This window comes from Gracilinanus agilis, chromosome 2 (assembly GCF_016433145.1).
Source record: "Gracilinanus agilis isolate LMUSP501 chromosome 2, AgileGrace, whole genome shotgun sequence".
Classification (NCBI taxonomy): Eukaryota; Metazoa; Chordata; class Mammalia; order Didelphimorphia; family Didelphidae; genus Gracilinanus; species Gracilinanus agilis.
Genome location: NC_058131.1, coordinates 488,340,666 through 488,366,029, shown reverse-complemented (window position 1 = coordinate 488,366,029; position 25,364 = coordinate 488,340,666). Strand labels below are relative to the sequence as shown.

At 34.9% G+C, this 25,364-nt stretch overlaps 1 long non-coding RNA gene across 1 annotated transcript; it reads right to left on the bottom strand.

The window, feature by feature from the left end:
• Positions 1–326: 326 nt before the first annotated feature.
• On the bottom strand, positions 327–24,874 carry LOC123235881. Its single transcript, XR_006505402.1, has 5 exons — positions 24,820–24,874; positions 22,129–22,274; positions 2,865–2,967; positions 867–1,131; positions 327–431 (listed from the first exon to the last, which is right to left on the bottom strand). It is a non-coding gene; the product is annotated as an uncharacterized LOC123235881 (long non-coding RNA).
• Positions 24,875–25,364: the final 490 nt, after the last annotated feature.

Here is a 25,364-nt window from a genome sequence, read left to right as displayed (position 1 = left end):
CCTCATTTTTTCTTTTTTCTTTTTTCTTATCATGCAAAACATACTTCCATATTTGTCATTGTAAAAGCAAAGTAATTCATAACCAAAACCCCAAAATAAAACAAAAAAAGATGACTTCAACACTTCTTTTACTGGAGGTGGGCAGCATTCCCCATCATAAGTCATTCAGGGTTATCCCAAATCAGTGCATTGCTGAAAGTAGCCAAGTTTTCACAGATATTCATCATCCAATATTGCTGTTGTGTACAATGGTCTCCCAGTTCTGCTTATTTTACTTTGCTTCAGTTCCTGCAGATCTTTCCAGCTTTTTCTGAAATCATCTTGCTTAACATTTCTTATAGCACAATAGTATTCCATTACCAACACATACCAAAATTAGTTCAGCAGTTCCCCAATTGATTGCCATCTCCTCAGTTTCCAATTCTTTGTCACTACAAAAAAAGCTGTTATAAATATTTTTGTACAAGTAGGTCCTTTCCCCTTTTTTATCTCTTTGAGGTTCAGACCTAGTAGTGGTATTATCAAATCAGAAGGTATGCACAATTTTATAGCCCTTTGGGTTCCAACACTGTCATTTTAAGAGAAAAAGAAATTGAAGATCAGAAACATTAAATCTTTTGTCCAAGGATGCTCAGGTAAATAGCTCATTTCATAAAAGCATTGTATTTTTAATGACAATATTTTATCTTTACCACATTTCCAGTTTTGGAGGAAAATTGCATTGGCAGACAAGAATGCCTATATGTTTCTCATATTCACAGAAAATACCAGCTTCTCAAGTTGGAATCCTTAGCAACCAGACAGTGTTTTATTAGTTTTGTCAGTTTCTTTTAAAGAAATGTCAATTCAGAAGTTGCTTTCCTTACCTTCTACTACACCCTCTGTTAAGTAAGCACAGCATAATTTAAGTAGGAGGGGTAGATCACTGGCAGGAGCAGTTAGCTTCATCCATCTGAATATATGTCTCCTGCCATCCTTTGTCATATATGGCTGTGAATCAGGTGATCTTCAGAAGCAGGTAACTTGCTAGTACTGGGATAAGCAGAAGTCCTCTTACTTGGAAGGGAGTGGTGTGATCCCAGGAATACAAAGGCCACACCAACTTGGCCTATTCAGTTACGTAAACAATCTCTAACACAAAAAGAAAAAAACAGTAAATAAATATGCTCATATTTGTTTGTACATATAATACCATTGATAGATAGAAATGATTTGTTGACTACTCACAACTGGAGAAAAATATGTTGTTTTCTTTTTACTCTCTTGCCGGTAATTGGAAGAGTATTGGTATTATTTGTTTGGGAGCTTTAAGGAACATTTCGCTTTTGGAGAAGGGTTATAATTTTTTCACTATACTAATTAAATGGGGAGTAGCCAGTAAGAAATAGGGAGCATGCATATGACTCTTGATTTAGAGGAGTTTCTGACCTGCCCTAGGAGGTAAGGGACATGCGGCTAGTAAGTGACAAACTGAGTTTAAAATGTAGGTCTTCTAACTCCAAGTCCAATGCTCTTTTTTTTCTTCTGCCATAATATAGCCATACACACAATGATGTGGCTTCATATCACACTTAATGACAAAGAGCACCTAAAATCCCATCACTCAAATAGTACCACCTTAGCAAACGTAGTGGTAGCATTCTTTTTAATTATACATTTGATTTTGATGGGGACGTAGGCATCCCTTGTGTTTTTCTTGAGTGCATTTTCAACCAGGTAGATGAAAATGAATTTTACATATTTTTCTTGGCTAATATTCAGGAGTCTGTATTTTCCTTGCATTTAGTGACAGTATTCGGAAATAATAATGGGACTGGAGAAGAGTTTATGTTTGAGTTGAAGCAGAAATGGTATCTCCAAATCTGATCAGGGAATTCTTTCTGTCATAGGAAAAACCAACTAGCCTAACCTGGGAGCACTTAGGGAGAAAGCTCCTCACTTGACCTCTGAGATAAATAACTTCTTCCTCCCTTCTTCCCCTCAAGATATGAAGATTCCTGCAACTCTCCGCCACTTAAAGTAATGAAGATGATTGTGTTTTATTCAACAATGTTGGTATGGCTCTGTGAATCAGATGTGCATGTGAATGGACTTGGTTTGGTTACATACCAGTTTCTATGTGTTTATAACGTCTAGGGAAGGTCACAGGGATTGGGTACTGGGACAGGATTTGGATTTGGGATTTCATTGATATAAAGGAACTCCCTCCTTAATTGGGAAGCTGCTGATACTCTCTTTGATAAGTATATTTGTGTGTTTTGTGTATTTGTGTGTATATATCTATATAAATAGATACATATACACAAATATGTATATGTACACAATATATAACACATACAAACATATACTATATAGATGTGTAAATATTAATAACCATGCTTATACACATACATATAACATTTACATATGAATCTGTACATTTATGTCTACAAAGATATGCTTTCTAGGATATGGCTAAGGAAAAAGAGAGGAATAAAGAATCAGTTTGTGAGTCTTTTGGTAGAGGGAACCCCAAAATAAGGAAATTCCTTTTTACCAAAGCACATCCCTACCTTCTTTAATGTTCAGTCTTCAAGAGTTCTCTAGCACTGAGAAGTTGTGAATTGCCCAGTGTGTCACGTAGCTGCCTTTAACTGATTCTGAGCCCAGCTCTCTATGCAGTGACTACGGGAATAATGCCTTAATTTTAAGAGGTATAATGTCAGTACTATTGAGTTTGTAGCAATACGATAGAAATATATTTAGGAGATTTGTTTTTATAGTGTGGAAGTCTACCCTTTAGCCTAAGATCTGGGCACAAAATCGTTCTTATTACAATTCACTTGAAAATAAATTGAATATAAATATTTCTGATTTGTTTTTACCTCTAAAATATTAATTGCATTAATGCAGTTCCCTTAGAAAGATTGGCTTCATCATCTTTTTTTTTTCATTCATCCCCATTTTCAACAACTGATTTCAGTAGCTCTGAAAATGCAGACAAAAGACCTAAGCAAAATGAAAGATTATTTGACATACTGGATTGAAAATTTCACAAACAATTGAAAATATTGTCTACCACAAATAGGACTCGTTTCATTCTTATTATATGGTCATATCAAATAGGTTCCATAAAACAAGACCTTTAAAGGGCCTTAATCTATTTTATTTATGAAGCTAAGAGGATTTTATCAAACGATAAAAGTTGCCCTATTGTCATAATACTGTGCATACCCAGCAATACCCTACTAGCTCTGTATCCCAAAGAGATCAAAGATAGGGGAAAAAGACTTACTTGTACACTTTTTGTGGTGGCAAAGAACTGGAAACTAAAGAGATGTCTATCAATTGGGGAATGGCTGAACAAGTTATAGTATATGATTGCAGTAGAATACTATCGTGCCTTAAGAAATGATGAACAAGGCAATCACAAAAACACCTGGAAAGACTTCTATGAGGTGATGCAAAGTGAAGTGAATAGACCCAGAGAACATTTGTACATAGTAACAGTAATAAAGTAATAAAGTACTATGATTAACTGTGAATGACAACTATTATCAGCAGTGCAAGGACCTAGGTCAACTCCAAGGACTCATGATGAAAAAGGCTATCCATCTATCTATCTTCATAGAAGGAAATGATAGAGGCTGAATGCAGATTGAAGCATATCATTCTTCACTTTATTTTCTCCATTGATTTTTCTCTAGTGTAAGTGATATATCTTCTTTTATGACATGATCACTATGGAAATATGTATTATATGATAACACATTTACAACATTTCCATATTATCTATAGTCTTGGTGAAGGGATAGAAGGGAAAGAACATATATTGCAAAATGTCAGAAAAGGGGGGCAGCTGGGTAGCTCAGTGGAGTGAGAGTCAGGCCTAGAGACAGGAGGTCCTGGGTTCAAACCTGGCCTCAGCCACTTCCCAGCTGTGTGACCCTGGGCAAGTCACTTGACCCCCATTGCCCACCCTTACCAATCTTCCACCTATGAGACAATGCACTGAAGTACAAGGGTTTAAAAAATGTCAGAAAATGATTATTAAAAATTGTAGTGACATATAATCTGAAAAAAAGTAGCCCTAGGGTTGCCAAATTATTTTTTCAGAAAAATTGAATTGACTTAAAAACTGCCAGAGTCTAAGCCAATTTATAATGCCAGATACATTTATAACCTCAGTAAATGGTATTCTGTCCTCTGCTACAAAAACAAGACAATGAAAAAATTTCTTTATACTCCATAAATATTTGTTGATTTGGTCTTCCTAACTAAAGGCTGGAATAGTTGATTTCTCCAGGGCCCTTTCAGACCTAGGGTTCCCGCTATACAACCAACTTTTGGGCTTTGTACAAAAATAACTAGGCATTTTCCTGGCAGTTGAATAACTTCTAGTTTTAAAAGTGATGTGGTTTTTGTATATGAGATATGAGAGAGAAGGAAAAAGATGGATAAGAATAGACACTGCGACATCTGAATAGTTTGTCTAAGAGCTTAATTATAGATGTATTAATTGCAATTAATAATGGGTTTAGTTGCTTAATATACCAAACCTACCTTAGGGAATTGTCCAGCCTTGCTTATAAGGGCCAACCAAATGAATCCATAAGTGGACTAACAACACAGATGAGATAGTGATTGCCTTACATAAAAGTTTATTTCCAATCATAACAGCTATAAAAAAGGTAGTGTAGAAAAACTGGTGTTTTAGAAAAAAGATTAATAGATAGATATTCTAAAAATGTTGATCAATTTTTGAGCTTTTCATTTACAACATGAATTTACCAACTTTTTTCATTGAACTAAGTAATGAAAAATGCCCTTCCTTCTCAAGCTACCTTGAATTTTCTTTTCTATACAACTATTGTTGTAGAAAGCTCTTTGTGGACAAAGTTTGTTGTTTTTCTCTTTATATCACAATTTTTTTTGAGCCCTTACCTTCCATCTTGGAATCAATACTGTGTATTGGCTCCAAGGCAGAAGAGTGGTAAGGGGTAGGCAATGGGGGTAAAGTGACTTGCCCAGGATCACACAGCTGGGAAGTGTCTGAGGCCAGATTTGATCCTAGCACCTCCCGTCTCTAGGTCTGGCTCACAATCCACTGAGCTACCCAGGTGACCCCTTATACCACTAGTTTTTAAAAATATCATTTTATATCACTATACTATACATGTTAATAGGACCTTGCTTGTTGAGTTGAACTAAATTCAATTTTCCTCCATGTTTTGCTTTTTTATGCATGAATATTATTTTTTCTTAAATTTTGACATTTTTATTTCTGTTATCTAAAAACGAGGTCTTAAGATGTAACATTCTTATTCTGTTCTTTATAAACTAGGCAATAGGCTAAGTTCTTTATCATTATTATCTCATTTTATCTTCACAATCACCCAGGTAGTAGATGCTATTATTATTCCCATTTTAGATCTGAGGAAACTTAGGCAAACTTAGGTTAAGTGATTTACTCAGGGTTATGTAGATGATAAGTGTCAGTGGACAGATTTGAACTCAGGTATTCTAGACTCCAGGCCCAGTACTCTATTACACCACCAAGTTGCCCTATAATTTCCTTCTTTATGAAAGTCAGGGCCACTTTACTAACACAGAATCAGACTTTTGCATTTTCTGGTGGATCCACAATCATTTTATGCTATTTGAATTTCCTTTTCTTTGTATTTAAAAGTTTCAGTCTGTTTTTCTTATATTCCCCCATTATTCATTTTTGGGCTTCTTCCCCTCTGATGGTAGTTTCCCTGGGGCTTGGATCTCAGAGTATATCAGCTTTTTCTCATGCTATGAAATTCATGTTTCACCAGATTACATCTCTATTACACATGATTTTTAGGAAGCCATAAAGAGCTCTCCAACCTCAATCCCCATACACTATGACCTTTTCTCCTCTCTTTGTTTCTCAGTTCTCTGTCTTGGTAAGAGAAAGTGCTGCCACACTGATGCTATTGCAACCTTAGGTGATTTCTGCTATTTGAAATTTGAAGCTCTGAAGCTCTGAAAGGAAGGGTGCGAGGGTTTGGCGTATGGGTTTGAGTTCTATTTCAAACTGACATAGATATATGTCCTGGTTCTTTCCCACTGTTCTGTTGTACATAGTTTCATTATGGTGACTAGCTCTGAGACCCTCAGAAATTTCTGCAATTTGTAGCTTAGATATCTATCACACTGTAGAAAGAGGGTGAGGTAAATTGGCATATGGAGTTGCCTTATATTCCAATCTGGTGGGGAAGATGTTTAGTGTAGTAGAAAACTTGAAAGGATCCAAAAAAATGTCTAATCCTCCATCTTGTTATTTACCTGCCCTGGAATGTGAATCACAAATTCTCACAATTTTCAAATTAACTTAGCAGCCATCTAGTCCTACCTTTATTCAAGATGAATCCTCATAATAATATACCTAACAAGTAGTCTTCTAATGCCTATTCAAAGATCTCCAATTAGGTGGAATCAACTACTCTCCAAGATAGATAGCCTATTCCATTTTTGTACGGTGTTAGTTGTTAGGAAGTATTTTTCTTGATTTTCAGCCTAAATTTCTCTCTTTTTAAAAAGGGAAGTGGAAAGAAGAGAATAAATATTTATATAGCACCTACTTCATGCAAGACCCTAAGCTAAGTATTTTACAAATGTTATTCCATTTAATTCTCACAATTGAGGACACTGAGGTAGTTTAAGGAATTTCCCCAGATCACATATTTTTTAGTAAATATCTGAAGCTAGAATTGGATTCAGAATCAAATGAATATACTCTCCATTTATGAAAAGGGACAAATACTGGTATATTTTTTGTATACTCATAACAAATCTCATGATTTTTGCCTTTTATCCTTTATGTTCCCTCATTTTCAGCTATTCACCACTCATCCTTTTGCCACCTTATTATGGGACTATGGAATAATCAATAATTGCAGAGATGCAAAATAACTGACTGGGGAGAAATGATTACCTTTATGAATTGTCAGGTGATTGAAGCATATGATAAGTCAGGTATCCCTGACTTCAGGTCTAGCACTCTATACAAAATGCAACTTGTCTGCCTCTATAATAGCATAGTAGAGCACTGGTCACTGAAAGGTGCCTTTTGGGAAAGATTTTAGAAAAAAAGTAAGAAAAAATGTTTTACTCTAAAAATTTTACAGGATAATATTATATATAATGTAATACAGAGGCTTTATCAGACCCGTGACAAATTTGCCAGACCCCAAATCATATTAATACGTTATCTTCCATTTATATTCTTTTATGCCTTTCTCTTTTTCTTTTTCTAGATGACATCAAAGGATATAAAATAAAAGTAACAATTCTTCAGATTTATCTTTTATCAATAATATTTTATCTTAAAATGTGCCATCAGTAGCCAGGCCCTCTCTAATGAACATGTAGAAATCTGGCTTCATTTTCAGGATGAAAAGAAAGGGAAAGTAATCAATTAATGGGTAGGGTGCTTGCCTTTGACACATGATGACAGTGTGACCACAGGCAAGTCATTTAAACTTCCAATGCTTAGTCCAGAGGTATCAAACAAGCAGTGCAAAATTCCCTAGTGAAGTCTGAACCCAATTAAAATGTAATTGGGAAATATTTAAGAAAATAAATTAAAATATAATAAAACAGGTAATGCACATTTGTGGTTTTCTAAAACAATGTGGAGACATGAGGAACCATTTCTAGTTGATTTAAACACCATTATTCTAAGTTTATAAAAGGCAAGGAAAGTACCAATCTAACTTGATAGAGTGGGTTTTCTCAGTCTTAGACTTCTTACAAATTAAATCACTGGTCTTTATGATAAGAAAACAGATGAATGAAGCAGATTCAGAATAGTTGCAAATTCTATCCTTTGTCCTACGCTAAACTCTTTTTGAATTCTTTGTCCAATTATTGTGGAAAATCATAATATACATTTTTAAAGACATCACAATAATCTAAAGTGTTGAATGGGGAAAATCAAGAAAACAAAAAAAATGCAGATTGTTACAAACTTTGTAATCATTCCTCTTTGGTGACGTTTATCTCCTTAAATGTTTATCTTCTCACTCATTTTTTATTTCATTTTTATGTGTCTCATAAAGTTAGATATCACTCAATGTTTAGCTCTTTGGTGTCTGAACATGGAAGGCAGATTGCCCTGGCATTTTTATATATGTTAGGGAAAGCAAGTCATTTTCATTTATTGTGATTTATTATTTGAGTGTTTTTCAAAATGGCAAACACTACTTTCAAAATCTAATGTACACACAAATATAGCTCCACTGGAAATGACAACAAGTTAGTACCTTTTTTTGAAAAAAAGCAGAGAACCAAATGAATGTACCCTCCATTTACAAATAGCAACAGATACTGGTATATATTTCTGTATACTCACAACAAATATATTAATCCCATCTCATGGTTTTTGCCTTTCATTTTTATGTTCCCTCCTTTTGAGCTATTCACCACCCATATACTCCCCACTTTATTAAGGGACTATGGAATAATCAATAGTTGCAAAAATGCAAAATAACTGACTGGGGAGAAATGATTACCTGTGTGAATTGTCAGGTGATTGAAGCATATGGTAAGTATTTGTGGAGGTTATAGAAAGAAAAGTTTATGTGTATTTTAATGAGACTTTGCTTATTGGGAGATTTCATTCATAAAACAGGAAATTATTCAATTTACCATAAAAAGTTAAATATATGGTGATAAAGCTTATCTTCTTCAGGAAAACTAAAGTAATAGATCTATGGAGCTTATTTCCACAAATCTTCCTCTTTCTTTCAATTTCTTTCCCAGTTTTCATAGTCTTATAACCTAGTTGGTAATTTCTTAGCATACATTGCAGTTTATTGCATTCTGGGATATATGCAAATGAGTAAACTGAGACCACCTCATATTTTAAAAAGCAATCTCACTCTGAGTCAGCATGTGTATTGCATACCATTAAAAATGGATGGAAAAAGGAAATGAGTTTAGTTCAATAATTTATGAAAAAGTTACAGTTTTATTATCTGTCTATGCATTTTTACAATACCTATCACTGAAGTACTAAGGTGCTCAGACAAAAGATATGATTTTAGCAAAGAAATATTGGGGAGGAATTTTTATTTTCCATCTCTTCAGAATAGTATGATAGAAGAATGATTGGCATTTGTCAAAGAAGTATATATTGTGTACTATAAACTAATAAAATATTTATTGAGTAATGTACATGTCCAAGGCATTATGTTAGTTGCAAGGATGCAAAACAAGCCTACAAAGGTATCTGCTTTCTAACATCTTACAATCTTTTCAGGGAGACAAGACAAATATGTATAAAGAGGAAAAAATGATACACACTGGTATATCCCTCTATATTGTGTGTAGCTCTAGGGTGCTCTACACAGAGACTACTGCATACATTTTGAATTACACAAAGAAGTACACAGCAACATGGGAACTAGCCTCTCCTGTCTTCCATTACTATACGGAAAATAGATTGCTCTGGCATTTTTATATATTAGGAAAACAAGTCATTTTTGTTTGCTGTGATTTATTATTTAAATATTTCTGATATGGCAAAAACTACTTAAAAATTGAAAAAATAGTGCCAAAACTACTTATAATCAGAATTATGATTGGGTGTGTGATGAAGGGGAATAAAAAGACTGAAGGTAAGAATTAAAGAATTATACACATGGCTTCAGGAGCTCAATGCCATGAGATTTGTTTATTTTCAAGAGTCTACAGTTTCTCTGAAGAAAAAATAAAAGGGACAATTAATATTTGTTAAACAGAGATCTCATTATAATAGATCACTAATGGGTCTTCAAAATTTCAGGCATCCCAGCATAGCCTAGCACATAAGACTCCCTATACTATGACTATAGCTCAGGGGAACAAAGAGACAAGGTGAAAGTTCGCCTACAATTAAACAGGTCTTTGCATTAAACTTTGACAAAAGTTTTCATCTGCTTCAGTTTCATCTTTTAAAACAAATAGCTCTATAACAGCAGTAGAATGGATCAACCTAACAAATAGTAGCCTCTAAGTTCTGCTTCTCTCTTTTATCTGTTGCTGTCAGGTAACCTTGGAGTGAGAAAAAAGTTGGGTTCATTCCTCTGGTCTATTTTGAACAGCTGTTCATTCACACTTCCATAACTCAGTTGCCTGGGATCTTTTAACCTTGTTCAACTTGCTCATGTTATTGATGAAGAAACTGAGGCCCATGGAGGTGAGTGGTTGCTCAGGGTTATACAGTGATATAGAGTGATTTGTAATGCCAGGAAGTAGGGAACTATTCCATTCTTTAGATATGATAGCTGAAATACTAGCTCAAGCTCACACAATGAGTTCAGTTGTATAGAGCTATTACTCCGAAGGGTCTGTTTTCCAATTATGACTCTATATTCTGAATACCTTTGCTGCTATTACTTAGGGTTTCTGTTTCTTATTTATAAGAAAATGCTGGGGTAGCTAGCTGGTTCAGTGGATATAGAAAGCCATGCCTGGAGCCAGAAAGTTCTGAGTTCAAATTTGGCTTTAGATACTTCCTAGCTATGTGATGACCCTGGGCAAGTCACCTCACCCCAGTTGTCTAGCCCTTAGACATGCTTTTCTGCCTTGGAACTGATTCTTAGTATTGATTCTGAGACAGAAGATAAGGAATTTAAAAAGACAGAGAGAGAATACTATAAGATAGTTGTTTCATAGACCCAGTGTTTTCTTTCCTTACTAAATGGAGATGGTCAATAATGTTAACACATGTTATGAGGAGGAAAGGAGAATGGCATACTCAACTCTCAGTTCTCTGCTATTATTGATAGTATATGTTAAACAAGATCTTTCATTGTGTGTAAAGACATTGTGGTTACCAGGAAGAGGATATCTACTAAGAAATTATTTACCTTCAAAGGTAGCAAAAGTGATATAGCAAAGTTCCTAATAGAAGATTTTTGTTACTGTTATAGACAGGTGTATGCCAACTGAAAATGTTTTATTTTTGTTTCATTAACTTTTCCAATTGGAATCCAGAATTACTTTATAGTTATTATTCCTTAAATTCCAGAGATTCTGATCTCCTTCAGTAGTAGTCTAACTCTTTGGATAAATTGCTTATCTTTGTTATATGTCTATTATTACCTGTTTTCTCTTGAATTCAGCCACCTACCAATGTGGTCATATCTGAGATTGCACTTTCAGTCATCCATTCCTATGGAAATAAGCTCCCCAAATCTATATCTGCTCCCAACATCTATTTAAGGCTCCATTTAAATCCAACAAATGTTTGTTAAGGATTTATTATGTCTTTGGTGGTATATTCTGGTGTAGTGAATAGAGAGCTGGCCTCAGTCAGGAAGACCATTCAACTTCTGCTTGTGATAAATACTAGCTGTATGATCCTGCTTACTTAATCTCTCAGAAATTTTTTTGCCAACTCTCTAAACTGATAAGGTGTCAACCTGGATTGGTAGAGGAGGTTCTCTAGCACTGTTAAATCCCAGTCTAAGTACTGATTCCTAACTCAATGCCTCTTCTGTGCAAGGCACAGATGCTTCATATTATATGAGTAAAAATTGTAGAATTCCTCCTTTCTTGAACTTCCAAGCTAAAAGAAAAAAAAGACAATATAACATACATAAATAGGCATAGTACAAGCTAAAATGGAACAAGGTCAAAAGAGAGAATCAAAGAAAGTGCTATCAAAAACAAAATAATTAAGAAGGGTGGTGTTATTTTTAGCTTGGAATTGTGGAGATCAAGAAAGGAATGCAGGGGTAAGGACATCTCAATAAGCAAGATTTCAACATATATAGATGTAGAGTTCTGGGCATGGAGGAGGGCCCATGTGAATGCAAAGAAGCAGGAAATATTAAAAATAAAGAGACCAGGGCACAACAGTTAGTCCAGTTCACTCAGAATGCAGACTTTGTAAAGGGAAGTTATGTGACATATGGTTTTAAAGGCATATTGGTGCTATGTTGTAGACATACTTTAAAAGCTCATTGAAGGAATTACCAGGCAGCACAGAGCTACTGAGTTCAGTTTTTGGATGGGGAGTAACTCAGATAGTATGATCTATAAAATGGAAGAATTGAGAATATCAAGTCATGTACACCTAAAGTTTCAATCATCTTAGACTCTTCTCTTTTCCTTACTGGTATTTCCCTACTCCCTTGTAACAATGTCTAGTTCATATAGAACTTTTCTTGGCAAAATCTCTTATATTATTCTTTTTTTCTTTCTTCCATTTTATGCTCTGACCCCCAACCAAGGAGTTATAGAGATTAGAGTTAGAAGTAGTCTTAGATATCATCTAAATCTAGGGCATTCATTTAAAAAAAATCAAATATGGAACTTCCTCAACACAAAGAAAATCAGTAAGATTCAAAGGACTCATTGTAGCTCATGAGCAAATAAAAAGGCACAAAGACCTTACAGTCCACTCATTTATAGATGAAGAAACTGGGGTATTCTGAGAGATGAAGACATTTGCTCAAAGTTACATTTGAGAGTATTTGATCTCAGATCTTCTTAGTCCAATTCCAAGAACTAAATGACTCTATTTTTTATCATTACCCTAACTCCTGTTTGACTCAGTTTTTTCACTTGTAAAATGATCTGGAAAAGTTAATGGCAAACCATTCCAGTGTCTTTACCAAGAAAACTCCAAATGGGATCATAAAGAGTCAGACCTGACTAAAAGTGATTGAACAACAACATTCTCTGACTATAAATATGTTTGACTCCACCAAAACCTCTCCACCTCAAAGTTCATTAATATTTGCTTTCCTAAACTATTGTAGGCTCAATTGCATTTTTCCTGACTAGCTGATCCATTTTCTAACGTATTTTTCATACCTCTGCCTAGGTATTCTCATTGATGTACCATTCTGTTCATGTCTCCCTTCTATTTAAACGCCTTCAATGGGACACCTGTAAAACCCAGTGGAATTGTTTGTTGGCTACGGGAGGAGGGGAAGGAAAGAACACGATTCATGTAAACATGGAAAACTATTCTAAATTAATTATTTAAATAAATAAGCTAAAAATAAAATAAAATAAAATAAAAGCCTTCATTGGATTATAAAATAAACTCCTAATCCTTGCATTCAAGATCTTCTACAATCTAATTCCAACACACTTTTTTAATCTTATCTCTGCTATTTTCCAACACATACTCAACCTTCGAAAAGAACTTAGAAAAATTGAATTAACTCAAAATCCTGTGATCCCTTTTCTCTTTCTCCATTTTCATATTCCTATGTGGTTCTATTCTTACCATTTCTAGGACTGGCATGGAGTCCCCTCTTAATGATATCTATTGAAGACTCTTTCTTCAAGGCTCCAAAAAGATGCTACTGCCTCCATGAATCCTTTGCACTTCCCTCCTCCAACTGAGAGCAATCTCTCATGGAATTTTTCAGATCAGTTTGCCTAGATCTTAATTTTGCACTAATTCTGATTACTATAAAATAGCATTTATATTTGTAATAGTATTTAAAAGTAAATATGTTCCTTGAGAAAGAACTCAAATTCTTGATTTGTTTGCTTTCTTTTCCAAGGAGAATGATATTTACCCTTAAAAGAGCAACACACACACACATACACACACACAATCTAATAGGAAGTTGAAACCAAAGATACATAAGGTTATAGCAACCAAGACCCTACCTGGCCTTAGTGAATTTAATTACAAGTCCAGGAAAGAATACATGCTAGAACTTAGGAAGAACTAGCATATAACATTACTAAACCATTGTCATTGATCTTTGAAAAATTGTAGAGAATATGAAAGATGCTAAAGAAGGGAAAATAATGTACTGAATTTTAAGTTTAGAAGAGAATAGAATCTACCACTATAGGTCAATGACTATGACATTGATTCTTGGCTAAATTCTAAGACATATTAATAAAGGTAAGGTTTGTTGACATTAAGAAAGGTAAATGGTAATCTCAAAAAATCATAAATAGTTTCATCAAGAACAGATTATTCCAGACTAGCCTTATTTCTGTTTTTGACAGAGTTATTTGTCTGATGGTTCAGGGGAATAGAGTTTACATAGATTTCATCTAAGAATCTGAGAATTTTTTCATGTTCTACAAGTTGACAATGTTGAGAGATGTTTCCTAGAAAATATTAAAGTTAAGGGAACTTGAAACTTGCTGAATAAATAGTTAATAACGACTCAATGTCAATTTGGAAAGAGATCCCTAATGAAGTGGATACATCAGAGAACTGTTCTTGACTATGTTGTGTTCAACATTTTTATCAATCATTTTAGTTACAGAATAAGTGGGATATATTGTAGATCAGGCTTAACTGTGGCCAGAATGGTTGGTTATGGTTCAGGATGGAAATGAAATGAGAAAATCATAGACCAATCAACATTACTTAACATAATGGAAAGGATATTCAGCAAAGATACAGGACTAGTTCAGTTAGATATAGACCCTTTCTCTATTTGGAAATGTGTTTGGTTGGCAGTGTGTGTTGAATCAAATAGATGTGGTGACTTGTGTTGCAGTGGGACATCTAACATGGGACACTGAGTCCTTGTGGAATAGTATTTTTATGCCATAGGTTACCAAGAATTTCTATTAACAACTCAAGCATTGATTACATAGATTATTCAAAGAGGCAAAGATTCAGAGCTCTCAGAGAAGAGAAATTCTTATGGGCTAGTGGGTAATGATCCAGGGTGATTCTCATTATTGAATAGCTGACTGATTCCATGGAGAAAGTGGGACACCCCAAAAATGAACTAGCGTAACCTTGTGACCAAGAGCATTTCCATATGGAAACATGAGGGACTATATCTACCTGAACCAGGGCTTTGTTACTGTACTAATAATGCCAGTCATTAAACTAGTTGACAAGGTAGCTAACCACTCTGCTGCCAATCTTTGTACCATTTTTTGCTTCTTCCATTCCATGCTGTTGTTGAGGCCTGCTACAATGACCACTGTGTCAGGGATAAGGACCCGGTTAGGGCCCATGGATGATGCCACCACTATATTGTGCCAGAGTCCATCTGCTACGCGACACCTGTTTGGGCATTTTTTCTGCTTTTCAGGGGAAAAATACCATGGAAGATATTACTTCTATCATAGCATTATGCCTTTTAAGATGCAAACCTAGTAGGATTCGTTATATTTGGACAGTGAATTCAGGATCCATAAAATAACTTGAGTAATAATCAGCTGAATTTAATAAAACAAAATTTTATAGATATAAATGTAAACTCATACTTATAGGCTTAAAATTAACTTCAAAAGTATGTTATAGCATAAGTAAGGCTGGATGGCAGTTTGTATAAAAAAGATCTCTGTGTTTTTTGTTGTTGTTGTTCAGTCTTCTTAGTCATGGCCAATTCTTCAAGACTCCATTTGGGGTTTTCTTGTTAGAGATATGAAAGTAGTTTGCTATTTCCTCCTCTAGTACATTTTATAGAAAAGAAACTGATGCAAACAAGATTAACTTGTCTAGGGTCAGACAACTAGTAAGTGTTTGAGGCTGGATTTGAACTTGGATCTTCTTGATTCTAGGTCTAGTGCTCTATCCACTGTGTCATCTAGTTGCTGTTTTCTTAGTGGATTACAAATTCAATATGATGCAGCAAGGGGAATGAACATCCCCAAAAGTGAATGTAAATCTAGGCTTCATTGAGATTAATGTTTTGTCTAGGCCAGAAAGGTGGCAATTCTGCTGTAATCTGTATTGGTCAGACCAAATCTATAGTGTTATGTTCAGTTCTAGGTGCCACGTTTTAAGAAGGACATCAAGAAAGTACTCATTGTGAAAAGGTGGACAATTGAAGTGGCAAGATGCCTGTATGCCGTGCTATGGGAACACAGGTTGAAAAAAATGGAGGTGGGAATGGGGGCAGGGAGAGAGCCAAGATGTCAGAGTGGCTGGAAGAATTATAGCCAAGTTTCTCCAATACAACTCCAGAAAAAAATATCTAGAAAAAGTACAAGATTGAGTCTTGATTGAGAAAATCAAGGGGAAAAAAATCACAATGAATCCTATTTCCAGACCAGCTCATCATAGAGGGGTAGAGAAGTCTGTAGACACTGGAACAGATTTCTAAGTGGGGCACCATGTGAATTATTCCAGAGAATAGTTATTGAAGTAAGACCAATACTGTGTACAAGTGCAAGAACTCCCAGACCTATACAGAAGGATCCTGATCTTGTACTGGATATAGGAACAGGTGACAATTGGCAGCTTTGCCTCTCACTACCCAGTTCTGTGTCAGGGAAAACTGGGGAGGGTATCTATACCAAGAGGTAATATTCTAGGGTTAAAAGTGGTTAAAAGCCCGAGTCTGTGTACCGAGAGGAGAATATGTTTAGAAGCAAATAGGTTCTGGGTATTGTTTCTGTTCTAATCTTTAGCACAGTAGAATAATGAGGAAAATAATCCTAGACCTAAGGGGTATCTATAGTATCAGCAATATGAACCTTCAGAGCTTTTCAACACACTACTATTAGTAGGCTAAGTCTAGCATCATTTTCCTGATTTCCAATCAGAAGCATGTAAATATGAGTGTTACCGGAACCCCAAATGAGGATAAGGACTTGCAAAATTCAGACTACGAAGGCAGTGATCAAACTTTATCCTGAATTGAACCAGTTTGGGAACACTGAAAGCCTACATGTTCTCAATCTGAGCTGTCCTTGAGATCCTGAGGTAACATAATGCTCAATACCTAAGAAATCAGCAAAAGGACCAAAATACCTAGACGTTTTCCCCAGAAGTGCTCACAAATCAGTTCAAATGTAAAGTTCAAAGTAGAGAAGTAGGTAGCAAAAATGAAAAAAACTAAAAGAAAAAAATCTCATCATAAAGAGTTATTATAATAATAAGGAACCTTAAGAAAACAACTATAAGAGGATACCTAAGTAAACATCTACAAGGAAAGCCTCAAAGAAAATATACTTTAGGAATCCATTTAATTAGAATTCCTGGAAAAGATAAAGAAAAAGCAAAGAAAAAAAGGAACCAAAATGATTCTTTAAATCAAATGAAAATAATAAAGGGGGTAAATGAGAGAAAGAAGTGTGAAATAAGGAAGAAAGTTTTGAAAAGAGAAACAGTAGCTTAAAACAAGAGCGACTCAACCTTTCAAAGCAAAAACTAAAAATCAGAATAGACCAAGTAGAAGTTAGTGACTCCATGAAAAACATAATTATTTAAAGAGCATTGAAAACAGAGAAAAGAGAAGAAAATCTAAATTATCTCAAAGCAAAAACAACTGACCCAGAAAGCAGATTAAAAAGTAAAAAAAAAAAAAAAAAAAAAAGCCATTAGAGACTACTTGGAAGCTATGACTGAAAAAGAGTCTAGCCATAATATTGAAAGAAATTATAAAAGGAAACTGCCCAGATCTCTTAGAACCAGCTGGTAAGTAGAAATAGAAATAATCCACTAGTCACCTTCTAAAAGAAACCCTAAAATGAAAACACCCAAGAATGTAATAATCAAAACCCAGGGAACACCCAGGTCAAAGGAAAAATACTGCAAGCGGCTAGAAAAAAAATAATAATTAAAATACCAAGGAGCCACAGTCATGATCACACAAGATATAGCAGCTACCACTATTAAATAAAAAGAGTTTGTAATATGATATTCCAAAAGACAAAAGATCTAGGTTTTCACCTGAAATTAAATTACCTGGCAAAACTGAGTGTACCTCAGGAAAATGAATTTTTAATGAAGCAGATGACTTGCTAACATTCCAGATAAAAAGGCCAGAGCTGAGAAGAAATTTTGAAGAGAAACACCAGTGTCATATGAAACACACACACAAAAAAGATAATGAAAAGTGAAAAAAATATGGTCAGATAGCCTAGAGAAGGGAAGAATTAGCACTGGAAGTAGTAGCTATCCTTAACCATTGTCCTATGAAAGAGGGAGAGTGATTTCTTCTGTTCGAATACAGGTAGTAGGAACAAAGAGCAATGAGTCATTGTTGGGGAAAACAACTTCCTAGCAATTAGGATTATCTAAGAGTGAATAAACTCCTTCAGAAGGTATTTGGCTATTTTTCATTAAAGGTCTTAAAACAAAGGCTTTATGAAAATGTTACAGGCAGAATTCCTATACAGTTGAGATGGCCTCTGAATTCTTTTCCAACTTGGAGAAATCTGGTTTACTTTTATTTTAGACATTTTCATTTCTTAGTAACATAACTCTGTACAAGTTTTAGTATGTATGAATTTCCATATCCTCAACCACTGAAAATATTGTTTCTATTTTAATTTAAAGTTTCCTCAATTACATGTAAAAACAGTTTTAATATTTTAAGAAGAATTTTGAGTCTCTAATTCTCTCCCTCCCTTGTCCCACCCCTGAAATGGTAAGCAGTCTCATATAAATTTTACATGTGTAATCGTGTAAAACATTTTTCCATATTTACCTTTTTGTAGAAGGAAACTCAAACAAAAAAAATTAAGAAAGTGAAAAATGTTTGCTTTGGTCTGAATTCATACTCTATAAGTTCCTTTTCTGGAAGTAGATGGCAAAAAAAATAATATTATAATAATTGTATGCATGTAGAAAAAAGTATTATGATGAAAGTAATTTGTAAACTTTAATGTTTTAAATAGTGAGTCCCAAAAGTCTTAGTATAATTTTAAGGTCTTTAATTTCATTAAGACTTTTTGGATAATCTGATCAAATGTGAATTATTATTATTACTATTATCCTTTGAACATAGTCCCTGAGTTACTGTTTCAAACTGGTATTCTTTTCCCTCTTATCTCTTTTTCCATATAGCTTTTCTCTTTTTCCCTTCAGTTTATGTCAAGAATGCTAAGTATCTGGTCAAATTATAACATCATATCGTATTTATTACACATTACTTGGAGTTATTCTAAGTGCCTCCTACCCTTAAAAAAATCCCTTTCCTTGTCACATCACTAACTTCAATCCATCCTGCTTTCTTTTAATTTCCATTTATTCTGACTATATCCCTTCTACTGTGTATGTAGCAGTTTCTTCTTTTTTCACAATGAATAATCCTTACATCGAGATAAACCCAGAGACACTATAGCTGACTTTTCACCGTTGGTCCTGGATGGAACCATGATTTTATAGGATGGATAATCATTTTTCCTTTCCTCTTTATTTTATATTATATCTGATTAGTACTGAATTTTAAATTAGCTAAGCCTTCACACTTACAAAAGTGAATGTGTTTTCTAATGTAGCAGCTAGCTAAACTGTTGCTGCTTCATTAGTCCAAACAACTTTTAGTAAACTATTTTTTTCCAAAGATCAAGAAGAATATTTGAGCAGTTTTCCTTTTAATTTAATCTGTTATCAGGAGGTGGATATGATTAATATATAAAAGAGAAAACTACATTCTTATGAGTCCCTGTTGAAGGTTAAGGTCAGGGTTGAATTTGGGCAAGGTTCAGGTTGATGATTCTTACTTTATGCAAAGTTAGCCTATCCCTAATAATTAACCCCAATTAGAAGCAATCGTACCTGTTTTCCTTTAGAGAACCAAAGTCTCAATCAAATAGGGTGGAGTAAATCAGTTAATACCAAAATCTGATTTTGTTTGCCTGGGATGTCTTTCCAAAGATTTGATAAAAACGAATCTATTGACTGAAATAGGTCTAAGTAAACTCATTAATCAAAGGGCTAATAATTTAAAGAGTGAATTCCACAAAAAAAAATTGGAGTACTTGAAAGAGATATTAACCAGTTAGCCATCAACATGTACAGGCCAAGATATTTTACCTCTATCATACACCTGGATAAACGGAAGCACAAAGAGACAATTTCTAGTTATTCACAGATTCAACAGTATAGCCAAAATAGACGGAAACTTTCATTCACAACAGGAATCAGAGAACCCAGGTTCTTCTAATACTATTTTTTGCCATGAGCTACTTCTATAACTGGGAAAATTTCTTAATCACTCAAGTCTTTTATTTGAAGCCCAAATGACTCTGATATTCTGTGATTTTATTAGTTTACTAGCCTATAATGTTTTTTTAATGGAGGTAACTTGGGGGGCACAGTGGATAGAGCCTGTATCTGGAGTCAGGAAAACAAAATTTCAAATCTGGCCTCAGATGCTAGCTGTTTGAACCAGAATAAATCATTTAACCTTTATTTGCCTCAGTTTCCTCATCTGTAAAATAGTTACAAAATAACAATACCTATCCCATAGGGCTGTTGTAAGTAAGTATCATATGAGATAGTAATTGTAAAGTATTTAGTACAATGCCTGGCACATAAGCACCCTGTAAATGTTAACCATTATTAATAATTATTATTATTTAACTTTTATAGAAGATCTATAGAAGTATTTATCCTATGAATTTTGAAACTTGGTTTTATTCATACTTAAGTCCATCATGTTGTTGAAAACAGTACTGGATATGTATATTTTTAGAATCTTTAAAATGTGACAGTGAATTATTCTGAAGATGTGAAAAATTTATATTTGATTTTTTTGTTTACACTTCAGTTCTAAAAGGTACTTGTTTGGCTTAGTGTGTGTATCATAATTCTTTTACTGTTTTTCAGTTGTTTCAATCATGTCTAACTCTTTATGATCCCTTCAAGGTTTTCTTGGCAAAGATACTGTAGTGATTTTCCATGTCCTTCTCCAGTTCATTTTATAGATAAGAAACTGAGGCAAATAGGATTAAGTGACTTCCCTGGGGTCACACAACTAGTAAATGTCTGAGGCTGTAATTGAACTCATGTCTTCAATATAGGAGCCATTAACTAATGTATCTGAAATTTGAAAATATGTTAGAATTCACTGATCCTGTATATCACACTAGGAATCCAAGTTAAGTCAATATATTCACAGATTACTAGTAAACAGCAATTAGTCTGAGTAATTTATGTGCAAACAGAAATATAATTTATGAATATAGCATTTGTTTGCCGCTACTCTCTCAGTGTAGTGATCAACTTGTATACCAACAATGTATTCTGGGATAGGGAAAGAAAAACAGTATTGTGCTTAAAAGGATACAGTGAACTCCCTTGCCAAAGGCAGTCAGTTTTCCTGCAACTCAATCAGTGTTATCTAGAAAAACACAGATGAATTTAAGTGACTTGTTTAAGGTCACATAGCCAGTATATATTAGAGGTAAAAACTAAACCCAGGTCTTGCTGGCTTTGAGACCAATTCTTTATTATTTCCATTCAAACCCAGAGGCAATTAGGTAGCACAGTGGAAAGAGTACCAAGTCTGGAGTTAAGAGGATCTGGGTTCAAATCTTACTTCAGAGAGTTCCTTAAAAGTGTGACCCTGGGCAAGTCACAGAAATCTGGTTGCCTAACCCTTGCTATTCTATCTTAGAATTGATATTAAGATCAAAGGTAAAGATTAAAAAAAATAAAACCAAACAAAAAAAAGTTTGAATCAAAGGTCAGAAGAGATCTTGAGATCTTCTTAAGCATCTTTCAAACTTGAATTTGGGATCTTGATGAGGTTTTTTACAATTTTCTTTAGTACCCCATCTTGGTGACTAATCTACAAAAAATTTCATTAAAAAGACTATCCTGGATTTCTTTTTTGGTTCAATCCTATTTCAGCCTCAGTAGAAATGGAGAATAGTTGGTTATCTCCATAGGAGGCAAATAATTCTCTGGAGAAGAGGTGTGGTACCTTCAGCCCTTACTGGGAGGAACCTTTCCTTTATCTCTGTAAGGGCATGGAGCCTTGTGCAACACATTCTATTGCCATTTCCAGTGCCTATTATGCTTAGCACAGGGGTTTTTTAACTTTTTTATCTCACTGATCCCAATGGCAGTCCTATGAAGTCAAATGACCCCTTCTCAGAATAATCTTTTTGAATGCATAAAATGAAATGCAGAAGATTATGAAGGAAACAACTGAAATAATAAAATAAATATTTTTAAAATATCATAGATCCCATGTTCATAGCTTGCAGTGAAATTCATTTCTTAGAAGACACTATTAAAGACTCTTTGGAAAAATGACCCATTTCACTTTCAACTCTAACATGATCTGGTGTTCTCATATGAGCTAGATTGAAACAAATTAGAGGAAGGAAACATTTCAAAACAAAGGCTATTTTTAGCTTCTGTTTCTTTCTATTAGACCATGGCTTTGATTAGGTGGGTGATAAAAGAGGGGAGAATATGTTGAAAGCTAAGCTTTCACTTACCTTCTGAAGAGAGTAGGTAGTTAATTTCATTTCCTCTTTGAATGATGAATTTATCTGGAAAGGATTCACCGTCTGCACACTTTCCATAGCTCCCTCATCATCTTCTTCCTAGTTTACTCTCTGTCTCCCATAAATATCTATGTTTCCTGTGCATGAAAATTAAAATAAGACAAAATCTCAGGGCTTCAAGTAAGGTTTAGGTGGCTTAGGGGTGGGGGAATGGCCATCAATTTAATTCCAGGGTAGGTCAGTAGTGAATGAAAGCTCTTGTCTTTTGACAGCTGTTCAGTGGCCTATATGAAATGAGGTGATGGATACAGTCCAGTTCCTGGTGGACAGCTGTCTTCCTCAGAAAAACAGAATAACAATTGGCATAAATTGCCACTCTTACTGGCAGCCTCAATAGGCATGCTACTCCATGGAGTAACCTCTTGCTCGTCCTCATCCATTTCTTTTCCTTTCTGGATTTGCAGTTAGAGGACTTGGGTTCAAATCCTCCATCAACCACTTACCACCTTTGTGGGTTCAGATAAGTAATTTCCTTTCCTAGGACTTAGTTTCCTCATCTTTAAAAAGAGAGGTCCTTCTAGTTATAAATCTATGATCCTAGTATTCCATGGCTACCCCTTTCCCCCCCTTCTTCCTTTCTTATATTTTTTCCTCCGCTCTAGTAAATGACCTAAAAAATGAATTGAAATGGTTGGAGAGGGGAACATCTCAGCATCACAGTTTCTTCCACAGCTTGCAAGGGGCCCCAAAAAAGTCAGCTAGAATTTAAGCCTCTTATCTCAAGCAACAATTACCTTCCTTATCCCAGTTTCTTTTCTACAGGTGTGTCCAAATTCATCTGCTTGGTTTCTGTTTTGTCACATGATCCTGCAAGGCAGGGACCATATCTGTATTTGTGATGTATCTGAATCCATAAAAAATATAAATGTCTCATGTATTTATTTGATTTTTAATATTTTAGTCTAATTTTTATTGATATTTGTATTTATGTCATATTAATTTCTAAGTATACCATCGTCCTCTTCCCTGCCCAGGAAGTTATTTCTTGAAACAAAGATTAATATAGGAGAAGGGGGAAAATCAGTTCAATAAAATGTATGATTATCTGACAGCATGTATAGTCTTCTCCTTCTGCATTTAAGGGAGGGTCATACATTATCTTATCCCTTTCCCAGGACCAAGAGTGATCATCACCCTTATGTAGTGTTCAGTTATTTTGTTCTTTTTGTTTCTATTGTAGTCATTTTGTATATTGTTTCCCTACTTCAACTTACTTCAGTCTGCATCAGTTTACCCGTCTTTTCATGCTTCTCTGAATTCTTCACATTCACCATTTCATAGGGTACAGAAGTATTCCATTACCTTCTCATAAAATAATTTGTTTAGGTGATCTCCAATTGATGGACACCTACTTTATTTCCCATTCTTTGCTGCTAGTAATATTTATGGTGTATATGGTAATGTTCTTTATGCCTTTGAATTCCTGCCTCATATGTTTTAAATAATGGTAGTTTTTGGAAAAGTTATTGGTACTTCTTTTCACCCCTCATCTTGGGAAAAATTGGAAGTGACCAGAAGAAAAAAGGTCAGTTTTCCCCTTAAGAAAGAGTTAGCTACAAGGCTAGCATGCCACTCCAGGGACCAGGAAAACAAACATTTACCCAGTGGATTGGTGACCTGTCTGGTCTTAGAATGTTTTTTTATATAAGGTTGATGAAGGAAGTTAAGAATAGCAGTAGTAGCATCATGGGAATTTTCAGATTCTTTTGAGAAGGAAAATCATCAAATTTCCTTTAGCATCCTAAGACTTCACCAAGGAGTCCTCTCACTGGCACACCTGATATTTTCCTAACCAGAGGGAAGCAATGACTGAGCTTGGTAGTGTCATACTCTGGAAAAAAAATTGTCTTGAATCTTTTTTTTTCCAATTGTTCTGCATTTAGTAAAATGCCTAAAGCATTTTGCCCAAGGCCCCCTTCCCCTGGAATTAAAAACTCTGAGTACAAGATTGTGAAGGGAAATGTAATCCATATGCCTCACATTTGTTTGTATTTAACTCATCAAAATGCTCTTTGCTAAGACTACTTTGATCCTGAGAAACTTTATAAGTCTCTTTAATGATCATTGGAAACCTGAAGCAGGAAGCTCAGTTGGGCCAATATGAACAGAAATAAAATAAAATTAAAAGTCCCCCATGAATGTCAGAGGGTAAAAAGTATCCAGGACACCATATTCAAGCCAGTGCTCTGGTTCTCAGTAGATCACAAGGATCTATTAGATAATTGGTTAAAAAGAGAAAAAAAAAACAACCATAGGATCTGAACTGGGAAAATTATATAGTTCTAGTTCCACTAGCTCAGATTTTAGCCTCAGTGATTCACTTTCACCCATCTGTGTAATGGGATTAATCGAATCTACCTTATGGGTTTGGCAATCATTAGTTACTTAGTGGGTGTAAAGTTCTTTGAAGATCAAAGTGCTAAATGCTATTAATAAAAAGGATTTAGAACTTCTGAACTGGATACTGAACAAGTCACAGTCTTGGAGGAAGAGCACTGCAGGAAGGACCTGCCTAACCCTTAGGTAAAGCAAATGTTACTTCCTCAGCCTTAAGGTTATTCATTCCTTCAGAAAAGAGAAGAATTTTAAGAAACTTCGTGACTAGGTAAGGAATGTACCTACCTGTTTGTTCTCCCATATTTTTCTTGACACCACAGGAACTCCCTGAATCATTCTTCTTACCTGAGGGCAGGGGGAGGGGGAAGAGAAGTTTGTGTGAGTGTGTATATATGTGTGTGTGTGGGTAGGAGTGAGCTTAAGCACAAAAACAAAACAGAGATCCTTGAAAATGAGAATCCAGACAAAATTCCTCATCTGGATTTGTCATTTGAACCCTGAATTTAAAAAGAAAACCTTTCCTGATTTCCTACCAATCACTCTCTTCAGTTTACCATTTCTAAACACACCTCCCCTTCTCAAGCTCAAATGAAAGAGAGAAGCTGCCTTTCTGCTGTGTTTTGTGAGTTGGAATCTACCGCAGGAGGAGGAATATTTAAGTCCAAACATAAAGTGGAGCTGGTGTCTGAGAAGAGGCAAGATTTAGTAGTTAGGCTAGTGAATGGAAGAGTTACATCCTGGGTTCGGTCCTCAACTTGGCTCCTGCCTTCCACTGTCTCTGCAGGCAAGTGCTTAGCAGCCTCTCTCTTGGCCTCTCTTTCTCTCTTCCC